The sequence below is a fragment of the Leptonychotes weddellii genome, chromosome 5, assembly GCF_054177405.1.
Source record: "Leptonychotes weddellii isolate Sample4059 chromosome 5, ASM5417740v2, whole genome shotgun sequence".
Taxonomy (NCBI): Eukaryota; Metazoa; Chordata; class Mammalia; order Carnivora; family Phocidae; genus Leptonychotes; species Leptonychotes weddellii.
Genome location: NC_138373.1, coordinates 57,207,349 through 57,225,688, shown reverse-complemented (window position 1 = coordinate 57,225,688; position 18,340 = coordinate 57,207,349). Strand labels below are relative to the sequence as shown.

At 45.5% G+C, this 18,340-nt stretch overlaps 1 protein-coding gene and 1 long non-coding RNA gene across 2 annotated transcripts in view; both read left to right on the top strand.

Annotated features, from left to right (window-relative positions):
• KIAA1217 (KIAA1217 ortholog) overlaps positions 1–18,340 on the top strand; it is a 283,978-nt gene that overhangs the window by 125,694 nt on the left and 139,944 nt on the right. The window lies entirely within an intron of this gene.
• On the top strand, positions 9,429–18,044 carry LOC145721672 (uncharacterized). The gene is made up of 2 exons (XR_014145505.1): positions 9,429–9,512; positions 13,774–18,044. It is a non-coding gene; the product is annotated as an uncharacterized LOC145721672 (long non-coding RNA).

Genomic DNA, 18,340 nt, shown 5'->3' with positions numbered 1-18,340 from the left:
AGGTTTGGATATCAAAATAGCAATGTGCCTTGGAGTCAGGGACGTGGCAGCCCCACAGGCAGGTGAGCCTTAGGGCCTCAGGACAGTAAGTCTTAGGGCCCAGGCCTCCAGCTGGGGGTGGGGATGCTAACATTTGCTACCATAATTCTTATTTGCTCATCAATTGAAGCTGCATGTTGAAGGTCTTCCATCCCTGCAGCTAAGCGTCCTGGAGAGCACAGAGCCAGACCTCATCCTTTAGCAATAGAACATTCTAGGAACTCAGATCTGTGTGTGCATGCCTGCAGCTCCTTCTCCTTAAGAAAAACACCACTGCTTTATTATTACTAGAGCTTCACACTCAACAGTGCTTTTGTCTGATTTACCTCCTTTGCGCTTCTTGGTGACGTTGTGAGGGAGGCTCCGGGATGGTTGTTGACATTTTGCAGGCATGGGAAGTGAACCTTAGTGGTTTAACGGGCCCAATACAAAGCCTAATGTCAGCCTAAGTAATTCATTCAAAGCAGAACAGTGAACGAGTGCTGAACCTAGGTTTTGTACCCAGGTTCTTCCCACCTGTGCTTGCAGCTCTGGCCCTACCCGCTAGGCCTTCCTCAGTGATGACTAGGAGTGGAGCGCTCTGGCATGGCCAAGGATGTTAGCAGGCAGTAAGGCCCTAGGGCAACGCAAAGCTAAGGTCTGCCATAGAGGTTGAATCTAACTCTTCATTTTACACGTAAGGAAATTGAGGACCAGACAGATGCCTAAGTTACATTGAATGCCCGGAGAAACCTCTACAACCCAGACTCAGACTCTCTGCCCAGTGCTCTCTGGACCACTGAGCCTCACATCCCCCTCATAGAGTGATGTTAGCCGTTATTCTGCAAACGCCCCATTCATATCACCTCCAACCATTATGGAAACTTCTGGAGTAGATGTTGTGTGAAAAGACTAGTACTTCCCCATTGTAGGTAGGGGAAGCCAGGATGCTCAGAGGCATCCTTCAGCTGGTCTGGGTGGTGTGAATCACCTTGCTTCGGGGGCAAGTTGGTCGAGATCTAAGAGATTCTAGTCTTTGCGACGATTTTCTCTGGGAGAAGAGGGAGAATCTGAAGTGCAGTGCATTCCTGACTGGTTTCAGTAAATGATCCCATTTTTTATCCTACCTTCTTCTCTGTTAAAATTCAATTATCCCCCCCTCCTCCCTATTAAAATTGGGACCTTTAGTTACGTCTCAAGGGCAACAACTTCTGCTTCTAAAGCAAGGCCTGGTCAGATCATGGTCTGACTGAGGCAGGTGTCAGCGGGCACTGCCCCTCCCCCCCCAGCAGGAAGCGTCACTCTCCTGCAGCAATAGCCTTTGAAGCAAGGGTGGAGTGTATCACAAAGGTTCGGAATAATGAGGAAGAAATAGAAATCTGGGTTCAGAAGCCCCTTGTTTTTTTAGTTTTGACTATTTTTGTTTCCCTTGAGTTCAGTGTTCAGGGGAGGAGGGTTTTGGTGGAAACTGAAGGGAAACCCTGCCAAACAGAAATTCCATATCAGATGGAGATTTTCCTCCTTCCAAGAGGTGTGAGAGTAGCCAAGAAGCATTAAAGCGTTGGGAGAAGTCAGGGTGATGGGTTGGAATGCTCTCGATGGAGCATGAGCAGGGGCTGGGGACAGTCCCGCGGGTTGGCTGAAGAGGCTGATGTGAGCTTTGGGGAGTTTCTGGGCTGGCTTCTCGGACCTAAGATAGTTTAGGGACAAGAGGTAAGCCCTCAAATCAAGCCAGCTGCCAAAGCCAAGGCTCCCTGAGCACCAGTGCCTCCTTCCAGCCTTTCTGTTCATTCTGGAAGTGAAATCTGAGCACTGGAGAGATATATCCCTGCCTTCCTGGTGCTTACTTGCCGGGTAAAGGGGCACAGAGAAGAAACAAGCACGTAAGTGAGGTATCTAGTGTGTCAGGTAGCATTAAATGCTATGGAAGAAAAATAGGCAGAATTCTCAAGGAACTCGTCATCCCGAGGTCCAGAGATTGCTTCTGGTTGGGGCAGTTCCAAGATATCTGTCACCCTTGTGGAGCTGACCTGGCTTAACCCTCCCCAGCATTTTCTCTAACACCATGTGGGGCACTGGGCTTTGCGCTTCCTTTTCCTTCTTTGTTAAGCGGGAATGTGGAGGGAAAGCCTCTTAGGGAGGCCCTCTGAGATCTGTTAGTGAGACATAGGTCATCTTACAACTGGCAGCCGCTGCATTTGTTTATCCTCACCCTACCTTCCCTTTGCATGAGACCTAGTCTTTGCAGATCTCTCAAAGGTCTGTTGTACTGTTTCATCTCATATACTGTGAGTTAAGAAGGGTGGAGTTGGAAACTCCAGAACTGAAGAATGAGTAGGGTTAATACTACAGTCTTTCACAGCTGCTGGGCCATGGGCGGCCCCATTCGGAACACTGGCCACAAACACTTTGGTGTGGCTGGAGCACGGACTGGCCGGATGTCTATCTGGAGTGGGTCAGGTTTCCTTGCTTACCTTGCAACCTGCTTTTGCAGACCATGGCAAGTTTGTAGGAATAACCCTGTAACCGTGTAACCAAGTAAACCCACTGTTTTGAAAGCCAGCACTCCATTGTATGCACAAGTCCACAGACTCCCTGCCTCCCCGTTGGAGTGCTGAGAACAGCAGCACAGGAGGTGTGCCTGTCTCAATGCGAGGTGCAGAGTTCGCGTTTTTCAGGACCTAATCTCATTTCATAGAACAAAACTGTAATACAAATATTATTATTACTATTTTTACCACTTTAAGGATGAGGAAACTGCACATGACCCATGACCACGGCAGCATTTCCAAGGTGAGGTGCCCAAGACGTTAAGAGTTGAACTTGAGGGGCGCCTGGGTGGCTCAGTTGGTTAAGCGACTGCCTTCGGCTCAGGTCATGATCCTGGAGTCCCGGGATGGAGTCCCGCATCGGGCTCCCTGCTCAGCGGGGGGGTCTGCTTCTCCCTCCGACCCTCCCCCCTTTCATGCTCTCTCTCTCTGTCTCTCTCTCTCAAATAAATAAATAAAATCTTTAAAAAAAAAAAAAAAGAGTTGAACTTGAGGCTCAAGGCTAGTTCTCTCTTTCCAAAAGTTATATCCCCTATCACTGGCCTAAATTCACTGTAGAATTGCTTGGAATTCTCAGGAAATTTGAAATTCCTAGGATTTCTACCCTGAATCTTTTTCTTTTTGAGATGTTGCAGCTTTTTTTTTTTTTTTTTGGTCTGTTTACTCTTGAGAGTACCTCAGACCTTATCTTATGTTTTATGGTTGTTGTTAATCAACTGTAACACTGAGCATGACTCACAAAGTCTCAAAAGGCTACCTGCTTTTTTTTTTTTTTTAAGATTTTATTTATTTATTTGACAGAGACACAGTGAGAGAGGGAACCCAAGCAGTGGGAGTGGGAGAGGGGGAAGCCGGCTTCCCGCCGAGCAGGGAGCCCGATGCGGGGCTCCATCCCAGGACCCTGGGATCATGACCTGAGCTGAAGGCAGACGCTTAAAGACTGAGCCACCCAGGCGCCCCAAGGCTACCTGCTTTTGTTCCATCTTTAATATTTTAAACATTTTTAGAAAGGAATTATGTTACAGTTGGGTCTCTCAACTGAGTTAACTTTTTGTTTTTACCCCAGATAACCTGAAATTGCTTTGGTCCCCAAGTTACTGGTAGAACTGTGTGTCTTTAGGATAGAATTACTTCTAAGACAATTACCCCAACATTTGGTTTTGTTGTGTTCTTTAGTATTGCGTGGTGGGGGCTACTCATTTTTCTTTCTTCAATGGCAGCTTCATTAGACTTGCAGAAATCAGCTCTCTGCTGTCATTGGTGTTAACAACACAAAGGGTCACCCCCTCGTAGTTTTTTCTGACTGGTTGCATACAGCCGAAGTGCGCTGTACAAGGGACTCTGAGGCATTTTGAAGAGATGAAGATTGAGCCAAAGCCATTCAGTGTGGAGTGTGTCTTGTTTCCTCCCAAATTTGGGATTTCAGCTGCTTCCTTCCGTCATGCCAGGGACTGCATTTATGGTACGCCTTAAGTTCAAGGTGCCCCCTCGTGGTGCGACTGATACATAGTCAGCATGAGAAAAAATGCTGACAAGCTTACAAGTGAGAAAAAGGCTGTGCGTTTAGATATGTTCTTACTGTTCTTCCCACTTTTAAGGCTATCAAATGAATAAAATCTTGTTTTCTGATTTTGTTTTAAATTTGTCTGTAGCTATTTATACCATATTCAGTGCTTCATGTTGGGGGAAGGAGAAACGAATCAGAAAAGCAAGCACAAATCCCAAATCCTGGGTGATTTGAAAAATATTTTCTTTTTTTTTTTTTTGGTATGAAAGTAATACATGTGTATTCTAGAAATGCTAGAAGAACAGATAAAGAGCAAAAATCATGATCTGACAGCCCACATGGATTAACATTTTGGTGTATGTCCTGTTTTTTTCCAGGAATATAAACTCAAGGAAAACCAAACACATGCCATTTGCCTACCATGATTTTTCCCACTGAATTATATGTATGAACTTCATTCTGTGTTGTTACAGGCTCTGCTCCTCATCGTTGTTTGTACTTGCTTAGTTTGGTTGGTTCCATTATGGGTTATTGTAGATTATTTCCTTAAAGTCAGTTACTTGAAATAGAATGGCTGAATCAGAAGGATATGCACAGTTTTAAGGCATTAGATACTTTATTGCCTCATTATTGTCAGTAAAGCATCTTTGGGGGAATGCAGTTGTTTTTAATAAAGGTTTCAAGTTCCCAGCATTTGCATTCTTGGCCTGTGCCAGAAATTGTGCCTCTTGATTTCCGTGTCTTGATCTCATTTGATCCTCATAACAACTATGTGAAGTAAATACTATTATTGTCCTCACTTTTCAGATAAGCAGAGTAAGGCTTTTACAGAAATGAAGTAGCTGCTCTGTGGTTTCAAAAGCAGGGAGACAGAAGGCTTTTAGAAATTAGATAAAAATAGCCCTTTGCATCCCTTGAATCTTGAACTAAGTGGAAACTAATACTAACGATTCTCCATTGGTAAAATAAAGAACAAGGGTGTTGGCAATAAGAGAGGAGGAAGAGGAAATATGGTTCCATAAATTTAGAAACATGAAGAAAATTCTAAGTTAAGGCTCTGGCAATTAGATCTTCTTGTTAGGAGAAGATATAGTGGACAGCTCAGTGATTACCATATAATTACAAACTCTGGGGAATTCCTAATACAGACATGTTTTCACGAGATCTTGTCATTTTTTTTCATGAATACATTTTCTTTGACCACAGTTAGTCTTCAGACTGTTTAAATTGCTCCCGAATAGTCGACAGTTGACTAGAAGGAAAGTGTATCAGAAAATCTTCAATTTCTGGGCAAAACCAGAACCTTTTGCGAGCTTTTCAGTTTTGGCAAATCTCCAAAGTCCTTTATGGTTTCTCTCTCTCTCTCTCTCTCTCTCTCTCTCGTTCTTACTCCCGAGGGACCTACATTTCCCTTTTGCCACCTTTACCAATACTCTTCTCTTTCCCTATTATTATTGTGTAATTATCGTTACTCTAGAAAACTCAGAAAGACACAGAGCAAAAAGCATCTACTCAATACCTGCTATTCCTATTTGCCCTTTTCAGGCTCATCAGCACTGTCTATATTCTTAGGGAGGGAACTTTTGAACCTCTTTCTCTTCCTGCTGCACTTAGCCTTTGGAAGAGATCTCAAGCACCCTTCCTTGGAGCAACCCCCTCTGTAGTCTCCCTTGACCATTTTCCTCTTTTATTTTTTTTTAAGATTTTATTTATTTACTTGAGAGAGAGAGAGAGCACTAGTGGGGGGGAGGGGCAGTGGGAGAGGGAGAAGCAGGCTCCCCACTGAGCAGGGAGCCCCACTTGGGACTCCATCTCAGGACCCTGAGATCATGACCTGAGCTAAAGGCAGTCGCTTAACCGACTGAGCCACCCAGGCATCCCGACCATTTTCCTCTTAATGATAACCATGGGTTTATTAGGAGTCTTGGAAATAATCAAAATGTCCTTCTGTTTAATTTTTGTGGCATTATTATGATTGCTGCTACAGCTTTTTCCTTGAGGTGGTGAGGCTTGCGTTTTCCCAGGCACATTCCCTTAGCTTGATGTAGCCTCCTGATGGCCATAAACGACTGATCACCATTAAAATTCTCCGAAGTGGCTCGTAGATGCTCCTTCCCCACCCACATTGATTTTTTTTTTTTTTAGGAACAATTTTCTGTTTTATGGTCAAATGTATAAATCAGACTTCCGAGCTCTACACACTTGATTTAACCGGAGTATGTGAGTGGCCTAATAAGATCCGGTTTTCCCTCTCTGCTTGCTTACTGGGGGGGCTCAGAACCTGTAGGGCTCCAAACATTTCACACACGTATGGAGCCTGCCGAGAAGTGAGGAGGTTTTCTGTGAGTTTAATTTTGTAATCCTGGGAAAATGTACCTGTCATTCCAGAGCTCGAGTTCCTGTGGCCTCGAGTTCTGGAGCCCTTTTCTGTAGGAGCTTCTGCATCTTCTAAGAAAGGAAGGCCTCCTGCCGCTCTGGCACCCCAGGGTCCTTTCCTGCTCTGACGCAGAGGGATTCTCCAGGCTTCTGTGTTTCCTTGACCTCCGTCAGTCAAGGCAGGAAAAGATGCAACTGGTGGAGTTGGTGTTCATCCCAAGTTCAAAGCCTTTGACCTCTCCTGTGTGTCTCCCCTGCCTTTCTTGAGTTTCAGAGCGTTCTTGCCTAGAGCAGCTGCTTTTTTTTTTTTTTTAATTTTATTTATTTATTTGACAGAGAGAGACACAGCGAGAGAGGGAACACAAGCAGGGGGAGTGAGAGAGGGAGAAGCAGGCTTCCTGCAGAGCAGGGAGCCCGATGCGGGGCTCGATCCCAGGACCCCGGGATCATGACCTGAGCCAAAGGCAGACGCTTAACGACTGAGCCACCCAGGTGCCCCCCTAGAGCAGCTGCTTTAACAACGGTCCTTGTCCGCTTTTGTCCGAGTATTCTGTTACTACTGTGGCAGGTTCCTCTGCTGAGAGTCCCCCTCCGGAGAGAGCTTGGGGTTTCTGCCCTCCTGGCAGCCTCTTTGTTGGGGTGCCGGTCTCCCCCACCCTCTCCTGCTCTACCCAACCCCCCCCGCCCCCGTGCTGAGCAGGGCTTTCTCTCTCTCCTGGGTTCTCTGCCCTCAGCCCATTTTATTCCCCATGTCCTTGTGCTACCAGCTCTGGTTTTTTTGCACCCTTTCCCCTTGCTTGTCCACAGCAGCTCTTCAAATCTATCATCCTGTTTTTATCTTGCACGTTTATTTATCCTGCACCTACGGGGCTTTATTATTTGTGATCTACTTCAGGAGATTTCTTTCATAGTTGATGAAGCTTGTAAAGAATCGGAGGCCCTACAGCAAGCCTCACCTTTCTAAGGAGAATATATTCACCCAGCAAAGGGCTTTTATGAGGTCAGTCCAGCTAATAGCTCTTCTCATGGTGTCACTCTTCTTTTCTCTTAAAAGTCCCTTCGAGTTCTTTTCCTTTTTATGTCCTACCTCTGAATGCATTCTGGGTAGACTACTTTAGTACCGTTCTTGTCTGGAGACCTGTCTTTTGGCTTTGGGATGTCGTCATCTGTATTCAAATGTTCTTTTTTTTTTTTTTTAAGATTTTATCCGTTTATTTGAGAGAGAGAGAGAGAGAGAGCGTGCACGAGCAGAGGGGAGGGGCAGAGGGAAAAGCAGACCCTCCGCTGAGCAGGGAGCCTGATCCCAGGACCCTGAGATCATGAGCTGAGCCAAAGGCAGACACTTACCTAACTGAGCCACCCAGGCGCCCCTGTTCTTTTTCTTACAGAGATTTGTGTCTGATATGTGCAAAACTGGGTTCTAAATAATATAAAATTATTCAGAAGTAAAAGAAATACATATGTTATGTATACATATTATCTCTGTATCTACAACAGTGGGATGGATCACGGGTACTAAGTAATTCAATTATGACGAGGTTTAGAGGCTCCATATATGTTGGTCTTTCATACGGAGATATCTGTAGGTACATGCAGTAATGGATGATGGAGCCGTCAAGCCAGGAAATCTCATTGGCCGATTTTTTCCTTTTTTTAAATTTTCTTTTTCTTTTTTCACTGTGGTATGATATACGTGACATAAAGTTTACCATCTTGGCCATTTTTAAGTGTATAGTTCGTTAGTGTAACAACACGTACAGCGTTGTGCAACCAATCCCCAGCACTCTTTTCATTCTGCAGAATTGCAGCTCTGTCCACATGAAGCAACACCTTTCCATTCCCCGCTCCCCCCAGCCCCCGCACCCATCATTCGACTTTCTGTCACTGAATTGACTACTCTGGGCACCCCCTATAAGTGGACTCTTAACTGTGTTTGTCTTCTTGTGTCCAGATTATTATACTTCATCTAGTGTTCTCAAGGCTTATGCATGTTGTAGCATGTGTCTGAATTTCTTTCCTTTGTGAGGCCAAATAATGTTCTGTTACATGTATATACCATCTTTTGTTGATCCACTCATCCGTTGGTGGACACTTGGGCGGCTTCCACTACTTGGCCTTTGTGAATAATGCTGCTGTGAACATGGGTGTATGGATATATGCCTCTGAGACCCCGCTTTCAATTCTCACTGGCTGATTTTGGATTCAACAGGAAGTCATTTGCTCATGAGGATTATGGAAATTTTCTTTTTTTAAAACACAAAAAATATTTTTCCACCATGGTCTTTTAAAAAAATAAAGTCCAAAAATTAATCCGTGGATCAATGACAACTGAAATATTTAAATACTGGCCCGGGAAGCAGAGTAAACTGAAGACACATACTCCAGGATCACCCAGGTTTCAGTGACGGAATTGGTTCCCTCAGTCGTAATCCTGACCTTCCATTCCTGTAAGTACTCATACTGGGTCTAATCATGAGAGTCTTGTCATCCTGCGTCTCAGAGGAGAGGCGCAGAGCACTGTGCTCACGGGCCAGTCTTTGTAGAGAAGCCCAGTGGCCAGTGCCAATCAAGATGGCAGGCTGGGGCGCCCCACCCACCTGCACTCAGACTAAGGAAGGTATTTCAGTCTGGTTCGGCAAGCTCCCGTAGTTCCCCGCAGCCTTGGGACAACCTCAGGACAATCAGCCCAAGTGACATATTCTCAAATGACAAGGTGAATTTAGATATGCCTGTTGCAAGAGATTTTAGGGGAAACTCATTGCCAGTCAGGGCTCGCTTTCAACATTTCTTTCTGAAATATAAGGATGGGACTGCCACCGTTTTCTCCTTCCTTGAGGGGGACAGGGGTTAACTGTGCTACATTTTCCTCATGAACGAGTAGATGGTCAGTCCATTTTGGTCCACCTGTTCTTTTTCTCTTCATGTTTTCACCCTTTTTCTTTTCTGTCTTTTTCTCTCTCTCTTTTTCTCCTGTCATGCAGGCTTTGCAGTGCATGCTGATCTCTCTTCAGGCAGAACTTGACATTCAAAGGTACTTGATGAAAATTGAATCATCTCAGCGAGTTAGTACTCCACCTTTTCTTTCTCTGCATCGAGTTGTACCTCACCTCCTGCCTTTTTGTTCCCTTGCGTGTGGCATTCTAATCAGCGTCCGCCACTAAACCTGATCGGCTGTCCTTTTCCCCCGCTCCCCCAAGCCCTGACTTAAACCCATCACCATCAAAGCCAAATGCTTGCCGCATTCAGAAACGTGTGTGTGTGTGTTTTAATTGTGAGAGTTAATATTAAGGTGAACACTAATTGCATGCTTGCTTCCAAATATTTCATTTACTTTCCACAAATTGAGCTGTGGAATGGGCAGTGATGCAGTGGTAAGTCAGAGATCATGGCACAGTGCTCTGAAGAGTGGGGCTCTCCATCAGGACCCCCTCCTCCCCAGCTTGCTTGAGGCACAGTAGTCATGGCTGTCGAATAGAAGCTATATCATTCGGATTACCTCAGAGCACTATGGCTCTTCCTTCCCTCAGCTCCACGTCCAGTGTCGGGTCCAGACCATTTTACTGATGTGCATCTTAATAATAAAAATGAAAGGAACAGACACATTCATTTAGAACTTACCATGTGCCAGCCACTGTTCCAAGTGCTTTGCAAGTACGAACTTCTCACAGCAACCCATGGGGCGGGCATGCTGTGGTCCCCATTTTACAAATGGGGAAACTGAGGCACAGAGAGGTTAAATTACTTGCCCAAGGCCACATAGTTCTAATAAATAACAGAGTTGGGATTTGACCCCAGGCAGTCTGGTCCCAGAGCCAGCTTTCAGCATATTCCTTATTTACCCACAATGCTCTTGTCCTCTAGGTCATGATGGGTCAGTTTAGAACAGAAAAGGGTGGGGAGAGTTTCCAGTGCTTACATACCTAGCTTGGTGTTGGACACTGTGCCGACTCACCCTTTGGCACATCACCATCCACATCCTTTTTGTCCCCCAAACGTGGCCTGTTTCTTTCTCGTCTCCTGAGCATGCACAGGTCTGAAGCGTTTGTTCCAGGCTGTGAGGCCTTCAACTTGCAGTGCTTAGGAAGACTGGCCTTTGTACAAAAGTGGTTTCCTTCCCATTTAGTCAGCCTTCAGTGACCACACTAACTTCTTCACCTTTCCTTTTTTTTTTTAAGATTTTATTTATTTATTTATTTATTCGTCAGAGAGAGAGAGAGAGCGTAAACAGGGGGCGTGGCAGAGGGAGAGGGAGAAGCAGGTTCCCAGCTGAGCAAGGAGCCCAATGCAGGACTCGATCCCAGGACCCTGGGATCATGACCTGAGCTGAAGGCAGATGCTTAACCTACTGAGCCACCCAGGCGCCCCTGTTTTCACGTTTCTATAATTTCTGTAGCTCATCGAAAAGAGAGGTAGCTTGATTCTTTCCTTGCATGCATGTTGTGCAGTAAATAGGGGTGCAGACAGGGAGGAGAATGCCACGTGGTTCCTCCCTACAGCTTTATCGGCCACCATTTTTCACTGTGCCTTTCTACTTTCAGAACAGAGATTTGACTTCACGATGTGGGATTCTCCATCATAAATCGTGCAGAGTTTGGGGTCCACCTCACTATTCTTTTTTTCTTACGCTTAAAACCAATTTTCAGCACCAACTTTTTTTTTGATCTATCAGCCAATAATGGGATATTTGAGAATTTTTTCAAGGGCTTTTTTTTTAAGCATTTATACACAAGTTATAATGACAGTAGTGTATTTTGGAGCACCGGGATGTATAATAAGTTTGGAAATTGATGTTCTTCCTCTCTGGTAAAGGAGTCACGCTCGGCCTCTGAGGATGTCAAATTCTCCATTTGGAAATTGGAAGTAACCATTTGCCCACATCAGGCAGGGTGGACACAGAAAAAGGTTGGTCGCATTCTCTCACACAGGGCCCCACAAGCCAAGGGACCCCCGCAGGACCGCATCTAGAACTACCCTCATTTATAGTTGACAGATTCCTGTGTATTACTTTTCAGTGACCCCTCACCGCAACTACATCAAGTAGATATTCTGATTATTTTGTAGGAGAGAGAGCCTTCACATGGGGTTGCACTGTCCGTGCATAGCAGGATTAGAGTGTGCGCAGATTCCGTAAGAATAGTGTGATAAAAAGGAAAGGAGTCTCATGCTAAATCTTGTCTTCCATCTTCCCAAACCCTGACGTGCTCTCCTAGGGCAGCTCTAGAGGAAAAAAAGAACCTTTAGCCTGAAGCTAGAACTTTCAAAGGTCTTTTTTCGTTCCAGGTGTGGTGGTGGTGTGATGGGGTGTGTGTGTGTGTGTGTGTGTGTGTGTGTGTGTGTGTGAATGTCAGTTGGAAAGTTTCAGCAAATCCTCCTTTCAGGATGTCTCAAGAGGGTCTGGCCACAAGCGCAAGCATGGTGGCCTCAGGCACCCCAGAGTTCTCCCCCGACCCCCCTCCCCGCCCCGACTACCCGGGGCCTTCCTCACAGTGGCAGGGGCACTTCACATCTCCCAGGACAGGCCCAGGGAGGGGCCTCAGCTAGCAGGGAAGGCCTCTTTGGTTTCCTAACAGCACAGCTCAGCTGCAGGGGCCCCACTGCAACCTGGGCCTGGGGATGAACCTACAAATGGCTTTGTTAGGAGGCCTTCTCTGGGGCCTGCTTAGCGCTCTGTGTTGTGCTGGTTGTCTTTTACTTGCAATTTCAAAGCCTGCTAGCAGGCCCCTTCCCTTTCATCACCATAATAACAGCAGGCCTGACTTGGACACCTTTTATCCTGAAGCCTTTTAAGTGCATTCCTGGCTCTCGGAAGTATAATGGCATCTGCTGCTTCACTCAGGCTTCTCCTGGAAAGGACGGCAGGAGCCCCAGCCTGTGAAACGTGTGTGTTTATAAGGCACACCTTCTTGTTGCAAAATAAATCGGAAGAGAGAGAGACTGAGTGATTGATTCAAGGCAGCTTGCGATAAGGAGACCTCTACCTTAGGTGGATAAATTAAAATCCAAAGGCAAAACCTCAGAGCAGGACGAGACAAATGTAGGCGTACAGCGAACTGTGATTGGCTTGAACATTAAATTTACTGTCAGCCTTTCTGATATATGCGACATTTTGTATATGTTCTACATCCTTCTCGTGATGGCGCAGAGTACTACTTATTACTCCTTCAGGAGATGATTCCTTGTTTGAAATTGTAGACGTACCATGCTTTCGGAAGAGGGGCATCCATCCACGTAATAGACAGGGCCCACAAGGAAACAGCCGTATTCTTCAGTTAGCCTTTTATTTTCTGTCAACTCCTTCACGAGGAAAGCAGGACACTGAATAAGAATTGCAGGAGTGTGTGTCTGAAAGGGGTTGGGGGCTGAACTAACGAGATCCGGATTTGGAGCTTGCTGATGGTGTAACTTTCTATCCCCATGGAAGAACGCTGAAGACACAGGGAGGCCAGCTTGGCCTTACCTTCTTCTTCTTTTTTTTAAAGATTTATTTATTTATTTGAGAGAGCGAGAATGAGAGAGAGAGAGTACATGAGAGGGGGGAGGGTCAGAGGGAGAAGCAGCCTCCCTGCCGAGCAGGGAGCCCGATGCGGGACTCGATCCAGGGACTCCAGGATCATGACCTGAGCCAAAAGCAGTCGCTTAACCAACTGAGCCACCCAGGCGCCCTGGCCTTATCTTCTTTCAAAAGTTTTGGTCTCGTTCCGGCTTTGGAGGGAGGTCCGAGAACAGCCAATTCAAGGCGTTGCTTCAGAAAGTGAGTCTGGGTCATATAAAAGGTAGGACACCAGGCAGGCAGGTGGCAGGTTGGCCTCTAATCCTCAAAGTGGAAAAGGCTGCCCCCCACACTGACCCGGCGAGGGGCCCATGGCCCATCTGCGGGGTAACTGGTTTTAGCTACTCCTCCTAGGCACAGACAGCTGTCTTCAAGGAAAAAAATGAGAAACAGATCATCTACGTACTGTGAAGGGGTTGAAATGTAGAAAATATTCAAGAGACTGTAAAACATGGCTAAAACTTCAAATTTACCTGGAGTCACATTTTAATCAGAGCTTTAAAGTTAAGTTATGGTAATGGTGTCAGAACGACAGATTTGGGGGTGGGGGGAGCTAACAGATGTGAGAATCTTGTCTCCTTAAAAGGTAAAGCACATTATCTGCATGTCCAGAATGTAATGGATGGCTTTTGGCTCTTCTTCCTTAGCTGTAATCTTTTTTGGAAGTGGAAATCCATGCAATTCTGGATTCCTGCATAATTTTGCATGGCATGAAAATGAAAATGTGTCTTCATTCCCTGTGTTTCCCCCATGAATTCCTGTCCTAATTTCAGGGGCCATCTAGAAGGATGAGTCCTTCTACCTGGAACCTCATCATACGGAATACGCTTGAGAAGACAGGAATGAGCAGGAGTATCTTCGGGTCACCACAGACAGGAATCTTTCTGGATTCTAAATGTCTTGTGAAATAGTCTTCTCTTCCTCTGATCTGCTCTTTAAAAATATGCTTATTTAGTAATTTTCTGATTTGCAAAAGCAGTCTATTCTCATTTTGGAGAAGTAAGGAGGAAAGTATGTTACTCGTGATACTACCATATAAAGAAATCCAGTGCTAATATTTGGGTATATTGCTTCCATTTCTCAAGTTATATGTAAAAAAAAAAATCCTTAAAAGACCCTGATTATGACTGTATAATAGTCCATGGTTTGGTTCCATGGTAATTTGTTAGGCTTCCGTGTGACTCTAGGTTTACTTAGCCTCTATTTCAGATGTCATCTATACAGGTCTGCTCCCCAACCCTCTCGTGCAGGAAGTACCACCTTTCTAATTTTTGCATATCAACTTAATCTGGCTTGGCTTCAGCAATTATTGAGAAATTTATTCTCATCACTTTGGGGTCATAAATCCTAAGGAGAGCATGTAGTCCCATAACACTGGGTAAGGTTTTGGAGTCTCCTGGGACTCAGTAAACGGCCTTCTAGCAGTCCGTCTGCAGGTGGGCTCATGGGGCTGTCTGCCAAGCCTCCTAAGCGTGGGCACCGGTTTCAGCCACTCTAAGCATGCCACACATCCATCCTGCCCAGTGGGGCCACGCCTTGTAAACGGAATCCAGGTCTCCACAATTTGAGGAACACCATGGCCATCACCACCACCACCAGCAACAACAAAACTAGCATTCTCTAGCTGGCCCTGCAAAGTCATTCACTCCCTTTTTCCTGCCCAATTAGCAACCTTCCTCCTCTTCCATTGCGGGGTGGGAGGACGCCACCGTATTTACTTTCCAAATGTCTTTACCTCCTAAGCCTAATCTAGGGAGAGGGTCTTCCTGGTGGCCTCCGTAGCATAAAGATACTGTTAACAGACCTTCCCCTGGGAAGACCTTAGGACACAAAGGCTTGGCAGTTGTTTCAGGAAATAAGGGTTAGGATTAGAGGTTCCATGATTTTTTGTTTGTTTGTTGCTGACAACTATGAGGACACGATAAATTAATAATATCTCAAAAGAGTCATCCGGCACAGAAATAGCTTGATTTCGAGTATCTATGTGGTGTGGTGCTTCCTTAAATAATGAAGAAGCATCCTTTTCTGCACCGGGTGCCCTCGTCCTTTGTTTCTTGGTATCTGTAGAAGGGGCTTTGCATGGTGGGAGGGGGTTGGCGGAGGGGTTCTGCGTGGCTTGCCGCATGGGTGCCTGTGGCCGGCTCCAGACCGGAAGGCAGCGGGCAGTGACTACTTGGCATCACTGATCACTGCCTTTTCACCTTTGTGATCTGATAATGAAGTAACACACACAGGGAAGGAAAATGTGGAAACAAAAAACACAGTTGTACTTTGCTCAACTGCTGAATCGTCTGATTTTCCTCCAGACCAAACAGCTTTCTGTTTTCACAGGTGAAAATCATGAAAAATGTCTGGGTACTCTTTCGGTGGAAAGAGGGAGGAAGGGGCTGAAATACTACCCTTGAAGAAACAGGGTATAAACTGAGTTTATCAAGGGGAACTCATCAAAACAGATCCCCGAGAAAATGCTGTCCCCCAGTGTCCAAGCTGAGGAAGGGAGATACTGAGCTAAACTTGAGACAGGAGAAACTTCTGAGAATCTCAGGTATGCACAGTTGGGTGTTGGCATTAAAGTGGGGTTTGTGCCGATCTGTCTTTCTGGTTGTGAGGCCCAGGAGTTCCTGATCATGGGTAAAGCTGGGATGTGTCCACACGCGCCTTGCATGGGACACAGGTATGCACTAAACAGTCAATTGTGTGTGTTTATACTCATAGCAGGACCATGTACTGCTTGCACTCAAGCTTTATATTAAAAATAAAAGCTGATTTCTTCTTCTCTAAGTCTTTAACACCAGACCCACCCAAAGGTTTCACCGTTGTTATAAAACCAAGTAATTCTAGTATTCTGGTGCTTACATCCACCTGTCATCTAGAACAGTGGATGTCCTCTGTCTATTCCCCAGGTTGGCCATCAGCAGAAGAATGACCCTGAGGAGAGAGTGGCTTGGGTTTTGCTTCTCTGGCCATCTGCCACAGAAGTGGTGGGAAGGAGCCAAGAAGCCTTGCAGAGCCCAGGGCCTGCTGCTTCTGAAACGCACCTGGCTCTGGGTCCCAGACTCAGCTGAGAGTGGCAGGTGGGCCACCTAAAGGGAGAGGATGTCAGCCTAGACAGATGCAGCCATCTGCCTTGGGTTTATGTAAGGACGGAGGCAGGATGGAAGCCAGATATGCCTAGGAGAGCTCTTGTCATTCTCCCCATCCCCAGGCCCAAACCCAGCAGAGGCTTTAGAATTTGGAAACAAGGAGGGGCGCCTGGCTGGCTCAGTCAGTGGAGCCCGCGACTCTTGATCTCAGGGTCGTGGGTTTGAACCCCATGTTGGACATAGATATTACTTAAATGAAAGAAAAGAAAAGCATTTGGAAAAGAAAAGGATTTGGAAATGAGAGGCAAAGAAGAGAGGCAAGGGACTGCACAGTGGTTTGTAGAAAGGACTCTAAGCAAAGGAGACGCTTAAACTTAGTGACAGCTCTTAATTCTCCTGAGGCCAATGTGGAGCAGGGATGGTGGAGTAAACAGAAGTCCAGGGACGATCCACTGTTGTTAACTTATAATATTTTGCTCCTTGAATCTCTCACAAGAGTACCGAACAACTGGAAAGTTCTCTTCAGTTGAAGTCAGAATTTTAACTAGGTTTGAGTCGAAAGCTTCCTAAGTACAAGAAATGGGATTAAAGTGTCTGACTATTGTGATTAAATTAACCCTTCAGTTAATGAGTACGGTTAATCCTTGAACAACATGGGGGTTGGGGACGCCGACCCCCCACACAGTCAAAAATGAGTGTATAACTTTTGACTCCCCCAGAATTTAACCACTAAGAGCGCACTATTGACTGGAAGCTTTGTGCTAACAGTCGAGTAACACATATTCTGTATGTTACATGTGTTATATACAGTGCTCTCACGATACAGAGAAAAGAAAATGTTATTAAGGAAATCATGAGGAAAAGAAAATACACTTACAGCACTATATCATATTTATCAAAAAAATTCGGGAGTAAGTGGGGGTCTGCCTTTGGCTCAGGTCCTGATCCTGGGGTCCTGGGGTCAAGCCCCACTTCAGGCTCCTTGCTCAGCGGGGAGTCTGCTTCTTCCTCTGCCTGCCACTCACCCTGCTTGTGCTCTCTGTCTCTCTCTCTCACACACAAGTAAATAAATAAAAATCTTTAAAAAAAAAAGTCAACTGTATTAGGATAATGAGTCATCGCAGATACATTCGCATGTGAGAAGCGTCTTATTTCCGAATCCTCTGTGGAAATTGGAAATTAATTAGAATGAGGCAGAACTTCAGCAAGGCAATGTTGAGTTTTGTTTTCAAAAGATAACATAATTTGAAGTGAAGTGTATAAGCTGGCTAACCAGACACCTCACGGTTCCCGACAGCTACCATATTACGTAAAGCTACATTTGCAGGCTTCGTGTTTTGGACCTCAGCGTTTCAATTTTCACTTTAAGGGTTCCAAAAAATGGGAATGGAAACACATCATCAGTGCCTCTAGCTTAACCTTCCTTTTCTCTTTGGCTTTGGTTTCCAAATACCAACAGCATTGCGAAGAATAAGAATAAATTTGATCTCCTAGTACAGCATAACGTTAGCTCATGGCAAACATTTCAGCAAATATTTGTTCATGATGATAAAATGCAAGTATGGCAGTCTTTTAAAAATTAATGCTGTGCAGCTATGTTGCATGCACTTGCGGATAGAAATGTAGAAACCTCGATCCTCATGCTATAGCTAAGCCGCATATTTCTACCAAGCAAGTGCAATAGGGTAGATAATTTGAAAGAAATACTACGACCTGGGTCACGTGGTTTTTTTCTTCTTTGTGTGGTGTGTATGTCGAAGTTATGAAATCTTTGTCCTTAGTCCGTAGACTCCCACTTAAATAAATGACTTTAACACTGACTGTCAGCTCTGGAATCCTACAGACGTGGCCCCAGTTCCTTCACTTGCTAGAATTTCAGGCAAGTTGCTTAAACAATCTGTTTTCTCATTGGCGACCAGGATCATGAGTTGCGGTGAGGTTTAAATGAGAATCCCATATGTCAGTCACAGAGCGGCACGCTCTCTCCCCTTACCCCTTCATTAGGAGGAGAATCTTCCGAGGGGACCAGTCCGCACATGCTGCAGATGAAGCAGAGGGGAGACCTGCATGAGGCCTATTACCCCAGCATCTCTTGGTGGCAGAAAGCCCTCTTGGAAGAAGGGAAGGCTGGAAAGGATGAGGGGAGTTCAGGTGGCCTGGTTTACACAAACCACCCCTTGGGGTGCATGACCTCAAAGGAATTCCTGTTTGGGTTTATAGGTTTGGGGGTCACCTGGGGATTTGGGGAAAACATCTA